Here is a 19105-nt window from a genome sequence, read left to right as displayed (position 1 = left end):
GCATAAATAAAAAAAAAATGCAGTCCAGTTTCTGCCCTTTCAGTGCTGTTGTGAATTGCAAAGCGCATATACTGTCGAAAGTGCGCTCTTCTTTAGTTGTCATGTACCAACTGGCCCGGTTACTCTCCTTGATGCATAATACTCATTTCTATTCTCCATTGGGGCAGCTAGAATCGGTCGTCTGCGGGTCATTACATCTTGGTTTGCCCTTGCTTTTTTTATTGCGTTAGCATTAGAAGGATAAAATGACAGCCTGAGCTGTGCTATTTGTGTATGGCGTCAGCTGCGTATATCAGGGGAGTCCAACTTGGGTTTCAGAAGGCCACCTGACGGGACAAGTGACGCTTAACTGCTGCACCCCTGCCCCAGGAGTGGTATGAGGACTCCTCGTGATTTATGAGCCTGACTACTGGATTATGAGAAAACTGGTCACCGTAGCAAGGGGCAGTTACATTAATGATCGGTAGCGAGAGTTGGCTCGGTGTGAGCAAACTAGGCATCACAATCTCAGTCTCGTAGCTGTGTTTGAAATACCCACCTGTCTGGGCAGGGATGCATGATTTAACTGGTGCACGTGGCATGCCGGTCTGCGAAGTGATACGCCAAGAGGACCAAGAGTAGAGGCCACCATGACAGTCATCACGCCTGCCGTACTTACAGTCATAAGTACAGTTATTGTGTAGCAGACAGAAGAGCTGACTGAACAGTCGACAATTATAAGTACATTCATCAGCACTGTAGAACATTGCTAGCACATTCTGGCCTGCTCTGACAGCGCATATGTCGTCTTTTTTTTTTTTTTTTTTGGGGGGGGGGGGGGGGTGTTGAAAGTAAGTTGTGTACAACTCAGTAAAATTACGCTTTCATTGGACAACGCTTTCAGTACAGTGTTTCCCAAAGACTCGCGAAGTGCGCGACGAGAAATTACAGAATACTGTGGGGAGTTTTTAGAGGAAACTCGGTCACTTGGCAGGTGTAGATGCTTTTCACATATCATTACCGGCTACAGGAGGAGCAATCACCGCAGCTTCTGATGCCAAGACCCGCCAGTTCATCAACACCACTGCGAGTTTGTAACTTTAATCGGTGGGTGTGAACGAAAGGGACCTAAGTTCATAGTATAGGACAGGAAATCACTTTTCCTTTATTTTAAAGCTTCGTTCTTAATTCAAATTTGATTATGTGTACAGAGTACCATCCATTACATGCATGCTATTTTCACGATAAGCGCCGAAGGCGCAAACGTTGGCTTGCGTTGCATTGTGCTGTGTGAGGGCGGAAATCTAGTAGTGAACTGGTTGGTTGGTTTGTGGGGCTTAACCTCCCAAAGCGACTCAGGCTATGAGAGACGCCGTAGTGGAGGACTCCAGAAATTTCGACCACCTGGGGTTCTTTAACGTGCACTGAGTGCCACTGACATCGCACAGCACACGGGCGCGTTGCTTTTCGCCTCCAACGAAAAGCGGCAGCCGAGGCCGGGATTCAATCCTGCGCCCTTGGGAACAGTAGTCGAGCGCCTTAGCCGAGAACTATACCAGATATAATTTGCTGACGCAGCTGGAAACTTCGGGACTTGCCGTGGTGTGTAGTTACAGTTCCTGCTAGAATATAGAGAATATAGCTTCATTCAACTGGGCCCTTTACTTTCAGCGCCCATGGCGATCAGCATGACCGGCCAAAAAGGCACTCGCTGCCACTTTCGAAGTGCTGAGGACCGATCCACAGGCCCTGTTCGGTTAGCCCCATCTAAGATTTATTGCGCGCTGACTACAAGGTCGAGATGGCAGTCCTTCCTTTTGTCTGGCGCATTCCTACTCTTCGGTTATCCGCGTATATTATGCTGCGCTGCCAATTTGATCGCTTACTGTTGTGGGCGTGACAATTGAAAAGTCCATCAATTTCTCATCTTGACGAACGCGACGCATGATGACAGCAAGCGACCACCTTGGGATGACCTGTCAGTACATCCCCACATAATATCCACTGCCGCGTTAACCCTCTCTTAACAACATGTTTGTTCGATTGAGAACGGAGCTCGTTTTGCGGGGCCTTCGTCTAAATGAGCGAGCCACTTCGCGTCGCCTCTAGTCCGATAGGAGAGCAAGTTATTGCGTGTTACGTTTTAAATTACCTTCTACCGTGCACTTTAATGATTCAAAGCATCTTTCCGAATTGCAGTGCTTCAATTATTACAAGATTAGCGCTTTTTTTTTTTTAAACCGCTTCGTCGATAACATACACTGTCGTATCACCCGGCAAAGTGCGCGAAACTTTTTCTCAATCCCGTTATGACATTTCTTTCTTTCGCTGCACGTTGCTAGAAGTACAGGGTGTTCCAAGCATCGACCGCGGATGCCTCTTTTCTGGGAAAAGTTGGCGGACCTACTGAGGTCAGAGTACAAAGCTATTTTCTTCTTCCCTTCTCTGTGCTTGCCTACAGTTCGCGCTTCCTGCCCAGATTGTTTGCAGGTGTTCAGGCCTTGTGTTAGTGGTAGGTGCTCATTAAAATAGTAATCAAAAAGACAGCAAAATAAAAAATAATAAAGTTGTCAGCCGCGGCAACTGCTATTATTTTAAGCACCCGAGTAGTGGCTGGCGGGAAAGAAAAGGGAGAGAGAGAGAAGTGAGGCTAGTGAGGACCATGAAGACATTCGTCGAAGCCTGAGCAGAAAACGAGAGAGAGAAAAAAAATTATCAGCGCAATATTAAGCGCGAGGAGTTATCGTTTTGTAATATGTGTTCGCTGGCAAGTGCAAGTCTGTGTATTCAGACTGACTGGGTGAGGGCCAGTACTTTCTTCGTATTTTTGTTTCTTTTTTAAAGTGAAGTCTCGCTTTTCAGCTGGTTCACAGTGGGCGGTCAATAGGCTGCTATTGGCGATATTTAGAATCTTGTTCGAAGTTTCGTTTTTGAAGGAGCCTTGCTTTAGCGTTGGCGCCCGAACTCGGTGGTGGGCAATGGTGCTGGACGAGTTTGGTAAATGGCTGTTGCGTGGCCTAGAACAATTCCGTCAGATATATCGCAGCCCTTGCGGAGTTTTCACGAACTTTGGCACTCCGAAAGCGTGCAAGCTTGGCTTCAGCGTTGCACGTACGAGTTAGAATATTTAATCCTCGCTTTCAGAGTATGATCCTGTCATTACGTGATTTTGACAATGTTGTACTGCTTGAAGTGCTGGTTGCTTAATATTTTGTAAATGTTAGCTGTAAGCCAAAGTAACTTTCTCAAGCGTTTTCTTACTCACGAAGCATTTAAGAAATCGAGGATGCGGACATTGTCTGTTTGAATGGGAGTGTAGACGCGTGATGACTGTGTGCTTGCTGCGGACCCGATCCATTCTGTGTGCGAAAACCGCACTGACAACTGCGTGCGCCTCGCCATCAATCTGGCTTTTCCTCAATCTAATAGGGCTTTGTTCCTGATCTATGAGACTCGAGCAGTCGGAAAGTAGCGAATGACCGTGCTGCTTTCCTAAATAAGAACGGGAAAAGAAAAGTAAAAAAAAAAAGGAAAGCGAAAGACAACAAAGGACCAGGACAACCAAAGAAGAAACACAACGCAAATGTTTCAGAAGAAAGAAATAAACAGGGAATAAAATGTTGCCGGGAAGGGTTCCAGGCAATGCGGGAAGAGTGGAGGGATTTTAGTGAGACAGCACAGCGGGAAGTTGAGCGTAGAGAAATAGCGTCAGTAAGTTTCTATATTGTAAGCGGATGCTGGGTTTTGCTCGTAATTTTGTGCTCTCTCCAGCGGCAAAGGCAGCGGCGGAAGGCTGCGGCAGAATTGTGACGTGTCACTTGCGATGTGTGCCCCGGTAGCCGCATTTCGACAAAGATGTAGAGTGAAAGAACTGTATCCTGCGTGATTTCTGTGCAGCCCATTACAGAATTGTTGGCTGTTTAGCTCCACGGCAATCGTCCCAGCGACAAACATAGCGCCACGTCTTTCTCCATCTCCCTGTTTTAAAGTATATACGTTAATTGCGACCATGTGTCATTGTGGCGAGCTACTGTTCTTCACGAAAGATACAACCATGCGCGCTTGACAGGATCTGGCAACGGTGGTGTTCGGCTCTGCCTCAGCAGTGAGCATGGTGTAAGATAGCGAGCGAATTATCCATGCACCACGCCCTGATGCTGCACGCGCCACATGGTGTAGCTTTGGAACGCGCAGTCCCAAATATCAATACGTATCATCGTGTCTTGTTCGCTGAAGCGCGAACGAGAATCAAAAGACATAATAAAAGCCTCGATAAAAAAAGGAGTGAACGCTGCAAACAGCTACAAAGGTGAGGAGATTTATACCACGTCCGAGGGATTTCGGAAATGGCGCTGTTTCTGTTCTTGGTTGACGTTCACGCGATAACCTTGTAATCATGCTAGACTACATGTAGAGAACACTAGCTGCGTACGCGCATGACAAGTCCTATCATTCTCTCCCGCGCACAGATCACCGCAAAAATATATATATATATTACAGAACTGCGCTTAAGTCTACTGAAGAGCGGAAATGGAAATATCCACAACAGGGTTATTCTCACTAACTGAACTGCATCGTCATCCCTATTATAATCATCATTATGAACTAAATGCACCACAATGCTCATCGCTACTGCCATCATCACTAAGTGCAGTGTAATTATCCTACTCTGATCATTATCACTAACTGCATTGTCATCGGTATTATAATCTCACGCCTGACAAGGAGAATTTTGACCGTCTTCTCACACTGCCCGACGTGCAGTTTTCGCGCTCTCGGCAAGATATCGGAGGGATAGTGGTTGTATTCCAGGCGGAGACAATTTTTTTCTTTAGTGTCAGTTAGTGCGAACATTTCCTGCCGAAGAGCCAAGAAAGGTTTTCGCCTTAAAAGCAGCCGAGGTAAGGCGCCTGGTCGCTGATCGTCCTAGGACTGCTCGATGGCCAGCGCCGCTAGAGACCAGGGCAGGGTATCCAAGGTCAATGTACAACTGGTCGCGCAACTTGGAAGAAAACGCGTGCAGCTGCCTACTGCCAGCGGCATCAACTCGATGATGAGGGCTCCTGCGAACTGTGAAGCAAATTACTAGCACACACGACTTGCAACTAATGTTCTGGGTGCCTATGCGCGCTATTTTGTGCAATGGAATCATTTTAACATGTGCAGTTTGACATCGCTGGCAAATTTACCAACGGCGGCTCTTGGGTGGGGCTCTGCTACCGTGGGCGTAATTTTCGCTGAACACGGAGCTTTAGTAGAAGCCTTCAAGGAAAAAAGTGCGACCAAGCTTCAATACCGGCAAGCGCCGCAGCGATGGCCCTAATTGCGTATAACTAAACCTTATTTGTATGTAAACATTGCGGGAAGCGTTGCGATGACCGAGGGCTCGGCTGCTTGATACGCAGAGTAAGAAGGAGCGCAAAAGCTTGAGAAACACGCCAAATATTATGTATTACAAGCGCTGTATGTTGTTGCTTTTTCTCTCATGGACCCATCGCTCGGTAAACTACTCTCTTCCTCGTTTTAGTTTTTCTTTCTGCTGTTGATACTGGGCCGTGGTGCAGGCTACGCTCGCCTGCGGTTGAGCCCGCATTGAACATTTTGGCAGTAATCATTGTGTTAGAGTGCCCTTAAGATCAGCTGTGAAGTTGGTTATGCATGGTAGCCCACATTATTCAATTCCAGCTTTAGTAGTGCGTTAATCGTCAGTCTGTCATGAGATCGAGGCGCGGCGATCGTTGTCGCTCTCGAAACGCTTGAAACGACCTATCGAAACATGGAAACTCTAGAAAAAAGATACTGCCTTTGTTTTCTTACAAATGCGCAACGACTTCGCAGCAGAAAGCGCTTGCTTGAACCATATTTTTCATATGCCCCCCGATGGTCGATTGAAAGTACGCTGTTGCCCTGTTGGCCCCTGAGGGATGCTACTCCGGCTGACGCCGCAGGCCGCACCGGCTATACTGGGGCACTGGGACCAGTGCGGCCCCAGCGCACATACAGCGCTTCTCCCAGTGCATCGCGACACACCCAGCGTCAAAAGTCTAATCCCAGCGTTTTTCTCCCATCGCACCAGTGCAGCCAGTGTCTTCCCGTTACTGCTCCAGTGAATATCGCAGACCTCCAGCGTGCCCAGCAGATCCAGTGCAAAACCAGCGCAAAAATCTTACTGGTTTCGCACTGGAGACGCTGGTTTTTGCAATAGGGTAGTATTGTACTTTGATTTTAGTTTCTAATTTTTCCTTGTGTTTCAATGCCTGACAAGATTTCCATCCACTGTCCGTCGCTTGTCTATCTTTTTTTCTGTTAACGTTTTCATAAACACTGTAGCTGTGTACCTATATCATACTGTCCCTCTATGTAGGCATTATGCACACTATAGACCACGTTTTGTTTTGGGTTTAGTTATGAATGCCCACCCCTCATGTAATGCCCCTTCGGGGGTGCTTGAGGCTGCAAACGTAAAAACATTCTAAAAAATATAAAACTAAGATATGGATGCCCTGCTGTCGAGGCTGCACACTCGCCTGAGGGACAAAGTGTGGTCAGTTCGCCAAAATCACTTCGCACCGAGTGTGTTCAGCCGCGAGTGTTTAACTTCATTGAGCGACACGATGCGAATCACACTGCGAAGGCGAATGTCCCTCGTTGACAGCGACACTACTTTGCTCGCCTGTCAGTGGTATTATTTGCGGTACCGGTACTCCGGGCAAACGTAGGGGCCCTGCCGTTTGCTTGCAGGCGACGAGAGAGGCGAAGCCGATGTTTAGACGGCACGCCTCGTGGCTTCGCCAGCGTACAAACGTTCTTGGAGCAGCTCGCATTCCAGCTCGAACGAATAACTTTCGAACAGGAGTGCGAAGAGATGCCACTGGACCTCTCCCGCCGCCTTCTGGAATTTCCCGGCCTCGAGCACGCCGATTCGACCCTGGCTAAAGAAGACGAGCGAAGATGAACGAGCCCTGCCTGCTGCCCTCTATCCTCGGAGCGTTGACTCTGCCTGAAGCGAGAGGCGCAGCACGATTGCAGCCTTCAAACGTATGGCGCATTCGTTTGGGGTGACGAACAGAGGCGCCGAGCAGTACAGAGCAGTACAGGAGCTCGCCGAGCGAGGGTGTAACTGTCCTCCATGGAAACGCTCTCTGCGTGTCGAGAGCAGAGCACCACGACCATGTGACCGCACTTCTCTCCTCAGCATTATCCGCCTGCCCGCAGTGACGGCAGTTGAAAACCGACGAGAGGCCAACGCTCCGTGTAGAACCGCTTGTTTTGTGTGCCTTTGTTCTCACAGCGCGGCGATCTGCCTCCTTTGGCCTTTTCGACGGTGGCAGTGATTCTCAAACATGCTCACAACACCTGAGCAATGCTTTCCACTCGCCGAGCGTCGACGATTGCAGCCGCCATTTTGAGCGTCGCCGACTGAAGGAAAAAAAAAAGAAATGATGGCGCAGATATGACGCTTTATGCCATGCGACTTCCTCTACTCTCGCTTCAGACGAGGGAGCAGCCGGGCGTGCACTCGGGTGCTCTCAGAGGAGGAAAAGCCCTCCTCGTCTACCATTGGAAGCCAGTGATTCTACTCCTGCGTTCCCACTGGAGGGCTCCCGCTTGTCTGAGAGCACTTTCGAAGCGTTCTCGAGTGCGCCTGCTCTCCCACTCGAATTCGTCATTAGTGCCTTCGCCGCGTCCGCGGCTCCAGAGACAGAGCCTACCAACCTGAGTACCGACTCTTGTCCTGCAGCATCGACCTGCTGAGGCACCAGCCGTGCGGCTTCTTAGGAGAAAACGGCGACACGGTGGAGGCCACGATTAAGGGAGAAGGGTGTGCCCTTGACCGCCCGACGCGGCAACGCTCTGTCTCTCTCTTTCACCGGGAGCTCTTAACTTTAGGCTCCTGGCCTCCTTCCCCCGGAGATGACGAAGGTGAGAGAAGTGACGTAGCGCGCCAGGTGGCTCCTCTTTCCCCCTCCTCTTTCATCTCGGGGGACAGCATCAGCTGCCTTTCCCTTCCTGTGAACCAATTATTATTATTATCCTGGGAGAGACGACGCCGCGACGCCGGAGCGCGCGAATGATGCTAAACGACAGAGAAAGAACGCTAGCAGACCACGGACAAGGAAGATAGGACACACACATATGAGCTCTGTTTTTGTTTTTTTTTACTAACAACTTTATTTTGAAGACAGCCGATCCGGGCCTTCTATAAAGACAAATACCAAAAGAAAAGTACGCATCAGGATGGTTATCAGAGCTCGAACCGCAGCAATCATCCAAAGAACGCATCTCATATTCGACACAACGCTGTGACACGGAATGTGTGGGGCGGGGCAGATGCAAAGGAACAGAACGGGGGGTGCATATAAAGCCCAGATAAAACGATATTGAAGGGAGCCAACAAATAACATGGCTAAAAGCGAAAACGAATGCATGAGACCAATAACGAGAACAACAAAACAGCGTGGGCATAAGCTGAGTCTAAAAGGCAAGGCTGTAAAAGTCAGCGAAGCTAAAGGCGCTAAAATAGGAAAAAGGGTGGAAAACATGAACGACTGAAAGACTGAATGAAAACACTGAAATCTGAATGAAAGCGCAAATGTGTGTACCCTTCTCTTCATTGTCCGTCGTCTGCTAGCGTTCTTTCTCTGGCAATGAATGACTAACTCGCCCAGCAACACACTCTGTTCATGCTAAAAGACCAAGGAAGAACGTTTTGGGCACTCCTAATAAACGGCTTGGCCTGCTGGCTGTGCCTCGGTGTGTTGTTCTTCCCCGCCACGGGAGGGCCAGAGCTAGCGACAAGGTGTTTGTCTCTGAGAGAAGAGCCCGAGTGCCGTTATGAATTCCCAGTATGCCAGTGGTATGAAATAAGCTAAAAAAATAAATGTTGACACTTTCCCGCATTCAGATATTGTGATTAAGAGATTTTTACTGGACAAAGTAATGGGATGACATTGCACGTCTTTTTATTTTGGCACTTTTTGCTTCCTTTTCCACCATTTGGTATCTTTATTTTTGCTATAATGCCTAGGGCAGCAATTATTGCCTGAAATGTGTGTGATGAAAGATGCCGCATGCCTGATGCATTGCCAATGTGAAAAGGGGACACAGCACCTCTGACAAGATTGCCAGCTTCTAGTTCTGTCGCCTTCTCTAATTTAGAGAAAATAAAAGGCTGATTGATTGATTGATTGATATTGATCTCTTCTACTCGGTGGTGCACGATAAACTTCATGTTGCTGTTCAAGACAGCATTTACGTTTCCGGTAGTGCCGCCTTTCAGATCGATTGCGGTTGAGAAGGTATGAAACCTCCTTCCTCTGTGGCCTGAAAGCGGTTTCCCTCGTACAGTACATGGTTGTGCTCGTTGGGTTTCGAAGCACTTCTGCCTACACCTACATGTGGCGACCAGGCCCGAAGGATTTCGTGAGTTGTGGCCCCGTTCGCGTCTTCGACGGCGCCACTGAAGCGAGACGCTTTGCGGGGCGACAAGGCGGCCGGCAAGGAGCAGTCGTTGCGCCTTATCCGTTCTTAAGGAACCAAAACACAAGCCGCTGAAGAGGAGTGCGGTGCGCAATACAGGTTTACCAGAGGCGAATCTGGCAACATGCTACCGCCAGCAGGAGGTGGCGACGGACGCTGGTGAGGGGTGCGACGCGGCCGCCTCCGAAGCGCGGGAGAAGACACAAGGGGACTCGAGCAAAGACGGTCGAAGAAGAAAGAAGCAAGATCGCGCTGATCGAGTCAGCGATGCTGGGAGCCGCTGTAGACAGAGTGCCAGCCGACACGTCCGAGAAGTCCGAAGCCCCGACCCGTTATATCGACTCGGGCCCCGAGGAAAAAGGCGCGATCGCCTCAAGCGCTGAGCCCGCGAATAGCGTTGTCCAATTGAACCCCGCCTGACGAGAGCGAGTTCAGGGCCGACACTGCCAACAAGCCAAACGGGGAGCGCACCTTCAGCCTATCTCATCGGGCAGAGAGAAAAAAAAAATATGTTTCGCAGGACTTTGCGTGCTGGCACAAATCCAGACCCAACTCCTTCGCAAGCTCCAGTAATTTCGGTTTGCGCAACGACTTCAAATCCAAATCCATGGCTGTTCCGAGTTCTGCCTTCTCTACTGCCCACTACTGCCTTGCTGCAATTAACCCAGCAACAACGAGAACACAATTACTAGCTCTGTTCTGTACTTAACAAAAGCCTGGCAAAACTCAGTAGAAGAAAGTCCCGCACTCACCAAACCTCGCAGCCAAGAATACAACGCAGGCGTTCCGCTGCAGGCAACCAGTCATCACACAGGGCTCGTTGCACTGCTCCCGGCTTTCCGCTGAGCTGCGTGTTGCACGGGTCACACCTGGGACACCTCTGCTCTTCCCACCAGATGTTGGACCTCGGTCAGGCCCTGCTCATCTCACCGACCACGGTCACGGCTTGGTCGTCCTCGTCTGTCCGCTGTTCACCAGTTGTTGGACGACGGTATCGCCTGGCTCGTCCCTCCGACCACGGTTACGGCTTGGTCGTCCCACCGCTGCCTACAAGTTGTTAGGTTTGGGTAGCGTGGCCTGGGTATCCCACAGCTGCCACCAGTTATTACATGCGGCGCGCGGCCCCTCGGTAGCGTTGGCCTGGCGGCTCCGTGGACGGCGGACGGCATCAATGGTCCCAGCAAAGACGAAGCTTCTTTTAACGAATCAACCTTTCCTACAACATTATGAAGAAACGGGCAGAATAGCTGACCCGGAGAGAATACAGACACTCTCACACAGCTGGTGTCTAGCGCCGTGAACACGGCGCGTCAAAGTAGTCTCTGTCTCAGCGGAGTCTGCCGCTGCTTTTTATAGGCTTGCCAGTTCACAGGGTAAGGGGGAGCCCTCACAGCGAAGAGAGAGCCCAACACGTTTGGACAAGACGGGATGACTCAATCGCAGGTGGCCCGACCGCATCTCCTCCACCTCCTGCAGACTGGCGAGGGCGACGCACTCTCCCTCGAGCTCCGGGCTTAGCCAGCGTTTGCACACACACGCACGCACACACATTTGGCGCGTGGCAGGATCACGTCGAGACTTGCCCGCGGGAGGAAGCGTGGGCGGCCGATGAACGGTGCCGAAATGGCCGATCCGCTCGCGGTTCTGCCTGTTGCTATGCGGTGGCCGCGTCAGCTGTCCCACTTGTCGGTGGCGAAACGTAACACTGGTCGTTTTTAAACTAAGGGATGATAATGATTGATTTTGGTGCTGAATCAGTCCTGAAGCGGTTTTTTGCCATCACCAGTCCATAAATTTTACCTCTAAACTGGCACAAAATACTCGCTTGAGTTTTTAGATTTAAGATTGTGTTTGAACATGACAAGGCACATTGTTGGGCCTATATACCACATACAAACAGCCCCTCTACCATTTTATTCCTGCAGTTCTAAACTTGTGAACTGTGGTATCGTCTCCTTGTCTTTTAAATCCACGCTGTCTGAATCGTGTATTCCCCAATGGAATCGAGTTTGACTTCAAGGATGCTTGCTATCCTGTTTCTGTCCTGCCGCGGAGAGTTCACTTGAGCAGCTCTAGAAGAAGATAGAACCTGCTCTCGGCACTGCCACTGACGTTAGACATTAAATAAAACATGTGCCTTACTTTCACCGCGTATCGCATAACACAAAGAGGACAGCAGGCATTAAGTAAACAATTTAGCGCAAAAAAAGAACACAAAGGATAAAGAAGAACACAGAAGAACACATAAGACGTTTGACGAGCGCTAACTACCAACTCTTTATTCAAGCCGAAGTACACAGCTTGTATATGAAAAAATCGAGCATGCGCAGAAGGGAGCAGATAAAACAGTAGCAGTCAACACAAAAACATGTCTAGAAAGACACATTCCGCCGAGTACATGTGTACAGATGTATCGCTAATACAACGATCGGATAGCTTATCTATATGATATACCTCTAATAGAAGTCTTGCCTTAAAATTCCCACTTTTGTCCAGAATCGTCGTCTTGTCAAATCCTGCCCTACACTTACAAGAAGCAATGTGCCGCACAAGGTTGGCATTTTCATCTTTAATTTCAACGTTTCGAGCATGCTCCCTCAACCGGTCATTGACACAGCGGCCAGTTTGTCCAACATATGAGGCACCATAAGAGAGGGGGATTCGGTAAACCACTCCCACTGCACAGTTCACATAGGGAGACACGTGTTTTTTGCTGCAACCTCCGCCGGCACACCCAGTGATGCGTGGGCAAAGCCTAGAAAGCTTGTTGAGTGCTGTAAACACCAGGGGCACGTTGTGCCTACCCGCAACTTTTCTAAGATTGTGAGACAAACGGTGTCATAGGGCACCGCAACCGGCTTAGAAGAAAGGGGTTCAGCTCTTCTTTTTCGGGTGCCCTTCTTATTTTGCAGGATGGCCTCAGCTACTGCTGATATGACCGGTTTTGGGTAACCTGCTGCTACTAGCCTCAAAACCTGATCATTCAGACTAGCTTGCATTTTGTGAGGGCAAGACTTTTGAAGCGCCGACTCCAGGCAAAGTGAGGCTATGGCTCTTTTAACCACTTTTGAATGCGCCGAATCATAGCTTAATAAATCTTTTCTGGATCGGGGGGAGTAGATCCAGCAAAAATGGTCATCGCCGAACATCAGCTTAAGGTCTAAAAAACGCAAAGTATTATCGGGAAGTTCGTAGGTGAACACTAGCCCTTGTCCGAGTTGATTAAAAGAAGATAAAACTAGATTAATAACATGGTCGGGGGATGTAAAGGTCCCCCTTTCCAAAAGAATTAAAAAGTCATCGACATATCTCAAAGCTTTAAAAACAGGCCCCTCTTGACCAGACTGTGCAAGTAGGCGGTCAATTGAAGATAAAAATATGTCACATAAAATGGGCGCCACGTAAGAGCCGATACAAATGCCTTTTCGCTGCAGAAAAAACTGATTGTCATGAGAGGTAAAAGTAACCTGTTAATATCGTTCTAGTAATGTTAAAAAATTATCAGGAGAAATCCCAGCTGAGTTCTGGAAGGCCACAACCCCCGAAGCTTCAATGCAGTCTCTCACAGAAACTAACAATTCGGCATGCGGCACTGAGTAAAACAAATCTTCTATGTCAATAGAAAAGGCGAAAGCTATCCGATCATTGTTCTCCACGAACTCAACAACTTCTTGCGATTTTTTTATCAGAAAGGGATCATCCACAGGAATGGGCTTAAGCTTGTTCAACAAGAAACTGCTCACGTTGTGCTGCCAAGAGCCCCTCTCGCTAACAATGGTCCTGAAAGGCATTTCCGGTTTCTCGGCCACGTACATGTCCTCGGCGGAATATGCCTTTCTAGACATGTTTTTGTGTTGACTGCTACTGTTTTTATCTGCTCCCTTCTGCGCATGCTCGATTTTTATATATAAGCTGTGTACTTCGGCTTGAATAAAGAGTTGGTAGTTAGCGCTCGTCAAACGTCTTCTGTGTTCTTCTTTGTCCTTTGTGTTCTTTTTTTGCGCTAAATTTTTTACTTAATGGATCACCAACTATCCCGGCAACATGCTCTCCTCAACAGCAGGCATGTTTGCTGCCGACGTCATTTTCACGGAACCTCGAAAACTGCTAAGCCTTTGCGCACTGGCGAGCAAGCGACAACCATACGAAATTGGCATCAAAAAGTATGTTGTCTACGAAGTGCCTGTGACCGGGTCTATATAGGGCCAACTGGCCATTGCCCTAATGAGCACTTTAGGGGCACGTTACATCCTTTAAACCATCCCGATCTAACAGTCGGTCTATGTATTGTTCGAGCTGCAAATTCCATCCACTTTTGGGAAGAACGAAAATTGTTGACTGTGCTAACCCTTACGGAAATGCCATATCTGGAATTATAAAAAAATCAAGATCAGGTATATCAGGAATTGGGCAGATATGGTATATTAGGACAGATCTAGGCCAGATAAAGCATATCTGCCCAATTCCTGATTTCGAGTACCAGATAAGGCATATCTGGTTGTATATGCCTGGTCTACCCAATTCCTGATTTCGAGTACCAGATAAGGCATATCTGGTCAGATATGCCTTATCTACCAATTCCTCATTTAAAATCTAGCCCGCATGGCATGTAGGTTTTGAACTATAGATCTATAATATCCTCATAACACTTAATTACAACACACACAAGACAATTTCAGTATTCCAGCTAAATGCCCGCTCAATCAAGTTTGCCAAGGGAAACCTGTAATTCCCCTTTTATTTCAAGCCTTACAGGAAAATAGCTTATAAACCATAGGTTTTCTTTTTTCCCTGCCTATATGGAATCGATCAAAGACGGGCCTGAATCACGTGTGTATACCGAGGGTCAAAGACATGCTCATCTGTTAAATATTGAGATTCTACTCATTTACGCGCGATACTATAACAAACGAATGAAATATCTGAACAGAATATTGTCTACACGAGAAGCTAAAGTGAAAGACATTACCCATAAAATTAGATATTACATTTTTATTCTACTCTTTTACACAAAGAGCTTTAACCAGTATATGCTTTTTGTTTGAGCTGGTTTATTCGCGAAGCTAAATAAAATAAATGGCGATTAATCTAACTAGACTATTGAAACGGAATTTAAAGGTTTGTAGATACCCGGAAAAGGTACCGCTAAACCGTAGGGCGATAGAACACACACTGCTGGGACTGCTGATAATACCTAAACCTTAGCAAAGTACATATAGGCTGTCAGGAAGTACAGGTGTTACCTTAAGCAGAGACTGCCGTGCAAAATGAGCGAACGCGCCAAACTCGTGGTTGCTTTTGAAATTAAGAGAGAAAACAGAAAAAAGCATGTCGGATGGCATTTATCATGACAGCAACAGCTCTGCCCCTAAACCAAATCAAGCATGAAGCTACTTAGGTAGTACAAACAATAATAATAATAAACAATGAAGGACCCTATCCATCCTCTGAAATTTGTCAAAATTGCTGGAGCGAAAGACAAATTAGCAACGAAATGTACGGAAAAATATCACATACTGGCATTTATCGTCCAATTTACAGATTGGAAAATTAATTTTCCATCAAAATAATAAACTGAACAATATCCTGAGGCTGGCAAATGCTAGTTCCCGACAAGAAGTCTCACGCTCACGGTTTTGGTGATCGGGCGTGAAGATGAGGCGGCATGATCAGGGTGCGATCCGACGCAATGGTGAAGATTTGGCTGGGCCACCTAGGGCAGAAGAGCTGAAAAGCTCAATCGACCATCAGGTTTGCTGCCAAGGCTGGGAGGCAGCTTCCACCCGCAGTGGGACACAATAATTTCCTCTGTGCCGACGGTCAGACTGAAGCTTTTGTAGGTTTGCTGTCGCATATTTGTTACATGCACACAGCTAATAGCGAACAGGCGCTGGCTCAAACACACACACACCAGCATACACAACATGCAGCACGCCCGCCAGCCGCACCAAACTCCAATGTCTGCCACCGAAAAGGAACGAGACAGCAAGTGCTTAGGCGCACGGAGTTGAAAGGGGGAGGGGAAAGAAGCAAGCACACAAAAAACGGAGAGCTCGCGGCCTACGCGGTATAGAGCGTGGCAGCGAGGAGGAGAGATGAAATGCGAGCCCGCGACGCTGGGGCCGCCGCTGTCTGAGAGGGAAGAGGGGAACGTGGGAAAGGAGGAGTCAGCCCTCGACGCCGCAACCGCCAGCTGTCTCTGAGGGTGAGTCACTGTCTAGACAGCGCGGAGGGGGCCGTATACTGAACTGCGATCATTTTCTTGATATTTTGAATCGCTCAACTTAACCGACCATGCTTTTGTTCACCGTACTGCCGCCGCATTTTAAATGAAAATGCGAGTTAGTAGGCGGAACGAGGAGCATGTAGCCATAACCCAGCGCCCTCCTGGATTAAGGAACACATGTTGTAATAATTATAGTGCAGCGAAATCTGCAGAATATTTGAAATATTAGGAGTCGTAGCTATTTTCTAAATTGGATACAATTAACACTAAGCATGCACGCCATGCTGAGTGTAGAAAACTTGAAGCTCGACCACATAATGCCAATATTGGATATTTGCAGAAGGTAGACGAAGGCCATATATTGCTAATATACAATCACTATGGCGCCTACATAATTAAGGCCCCGATGAGGTTATATAAAGTCATGTTGATGCCAAGCATATATGGCCCTGGTCTGTCTATATAAGGTCATGACGATGCCATATAAGCCCTTTATTAGGCCACATAACGTCGCGAGGGTACCATATATACCCCTGATCAAGCCATATAAGGTCCCGTTACCCGTTCAGATATAGATTATATGTTGCATGATATGGCCAAATCTGAGCCATATAAGGGCAACATTTTGCACATATATGACCTCATCTGGCCCAGATAAGGTCTTATTTGCTGCCTTATATATTTGTATCTGGCAGCATATGTTCCATATCTGGAGCAGATATGGGATTTCCGTAAGGGAAAGGACAACTAGCCAGAGAGTATCGTGAGACGTCATTTGCTCATTGGTTAGGAACCGTCAAGTGCATGAGTGAAGCCTCGGTTGTTCTGCTGCACAAGGAAGCTGTTTCTAAATGCTGTGTAAGTTCTTTTGTACGCTTCCATTATCTTTCCACGTTTTTTTTCTGTCTTCATGTAGACTCAGATTATCTTTGTTCAGTTTGCCTTATCTCTCCCATTTATCCTAATTCGATGGATAGCTGGTCATCAGTATACAGTTCGCCGAGCTCGTAATTTTTCGCTTCCCATTTTATTTGCACGTTATCGCTCGTCCTGTGCATCTCTAGTCCTCCGCTGTCTCGCGCTAAGGCCACCTGTAAATCATGAACTACTAACGGCCTAGAACTCCACTTTGTTCAAGTTGATGGGCGCTATTTGCAAGTCGTCGTAGTCAACGTAACGAGGTTCACTAAAAGAGCAAAATTTTCTCACCATCGGTTATGTAGAGAGCAATAGATCCTCCAATATATTTGTTAAAGCTACTAAGGCCTGCGTGGAACCTATTTGCCAGAGAAGAACCAGATTAATCATGTCCTAATGTATAAGCTCACCTTAATTTTCGCGTTTACATCTCTTTAGAAATTCGCAGTTTAACCTTCTACAGAAATGTATCGGCTCTTTTTTATTGTTCTCTTTGACTGAAGTAAGTTCGTTTCATATTGGAATTTAGCTGTTCTTAGCTCTTAGCTCATTTTTTGGGTTGTTAGAATATCTTTTTAAAAAACAAGTCAGCGGGATCATGGATTCTTAAGAAACGTTTAAAGAGCTTGCGCTTTCTGGGCATCATCTTAATCTGCAGTGATGTCGCCCAGGGCTTCGTAACCATCTTATTTTTACAGGAAAACAATGCTCATAGGCAGGCTTTAGCACGTTAATTTATGTATCATAGCATTTATCAGGTTCAAACATTTCACCCCAATCGACAGCATTTACTAAGTTTCGAAACTGGCATAGGATTTTCATTGGAAATGCATTGATAAGTGAGCACGTTCCAGTGCGGCTAGCGGCGTAGTAATAATTAGCATAGAAGAAAATACGGCGCAATAATCAGTAATGTCAAAAGCATGTATGCTTGCACTCGTCACCAAGGAAGCAATATCAAGAAGGGCAAGGTTAGGAATACTAATGTATAAGTGTGACTCTTGGAGGTGTTGTAGTAAGATTTAGAAAGCCATTTGAATGAATCATTTCTGGAAATTCCCCAGTGATATTAGAGGAATCCCTGATATTGATGTAAAAATCACCACCAATAACAAATGAACCCTTTTCAATACAGCAGCTATAAGAGAACTTTAACTAATTTATTCCGGAGGGTGGCCTCTAAACTTCTGAATTTAGGTTGTGTGAAAAAATAATTTTAAGCATTTCATATTCAGCCGTTAGGATGGAAATGTTTGGAAATAATCCATCCTTGTTACCTTCATATGCATGGATAGGAACATGCTTTCAACAATATTAAATGATTAAAAAGAGACGAGATTAAAGGACGATTAAAATACGCAGCGTGTTACTGTGTAGATGTATCGAGTCTGTCTTGTATACCGCCAAAGTTTCGGTCAGCAAAATAACATCAAACCGGTGCTGTAAAACTGCTAGACAATATCTCAGGTCGTCACGCTTATTTCGTTCCTTATTTGTTTTAAGAACTAGTACACACGCACAGTTTTTTTGGATCCATAGCCTTTAGGCTAGTGATCGGTCCAAATACAATGCAGACAAAATATGACCGGCAGACCGCATCATGACAGGATACAATCATAGCGCACTCCAGAAATGTGCAAAAATGTTGGAAGGCTGAACTACAAATTCATGGGGATATGTTCGGTTACATCGCAACGAAGTCAGCTGTAAAGAAAACTACTTCATTCCCACATTTATATGGAAATTAGGTAGTATTTAAAAAATAGAGATTTTTTTTTTGCTTTACCTTTATTTGGGACGTCATTCCACGCGTGGGCACCGGTGTATTCTAAGAGTCTGGCCGTACGTATTATAACAAGGTGGTAAATTAAATTGTTAGGTGGTTTTCTTGTTTGCTTTAATGGTAATCTAAATAAACCAAGGGGCAGGGGTTCTTAGATCTTATTGCATTTTTTACTATTTCAGCTATCTCCGCTTTATATGCCATTGATAGCGATAGGGTGCGAAGCTGATGAAGAAGTGGTCTACCGGGGTACGCACTGTTTGCATAAGTTGTTATACGAATAGCTCGTGTTTGAAGGCGAGAAATGGTATTTAGGTATGTTTTATACATACTTCCCCATGTTTCCAGGCAACAGGATCACTGGCTGTGCAAAAAGCGAAATCAGAATCTTAAAACTGTAAGATCAAAGCCGTCTCTGGCCCTTAGTAAAACATGATTTCCGTAGCCTAATTTGGGGCAATAATTATTAATTTGTTCTTTCCAGTGCATATCAAACGCGAACAGCATACCAATATACTTGCATGGGAGAGCCCTCAGCTGATTCGTGTTGGCGATAGTTAGAGATATGTGTTCGTTTTCGCGAAACCGAAACCAGACATCCACGAGTCGATAGACAAGCCAAGACTAGGAGGCTTCAAGAGCAAAACCACAGAGTGACGCTTGGGGCGTTAGTCGGCTGGTGTAACCAAAAATAAACGAATGTCATTTATGCTCTGTTA

The sequence above is a fragment of the Amblyomma maculatum genome, unplaced genomic scaffold, assembly GCF_055883805.1.
Source record: "Amblyomma maculatum isolate TAMU_Amacu unplaced genomic scaffold, ASM5588380v1 scaffold_15, whole genome shotgun sequence".
Classification (NCBI taxonomy): Eukaryota; Metazoa; Arthropoda; class Arachnida; order Ixodida; family Ixodidae; genus Amblyomma; species Amblyomma maculatum.
Note: the sequence above shows the minus strand (reverse complement) of the source record.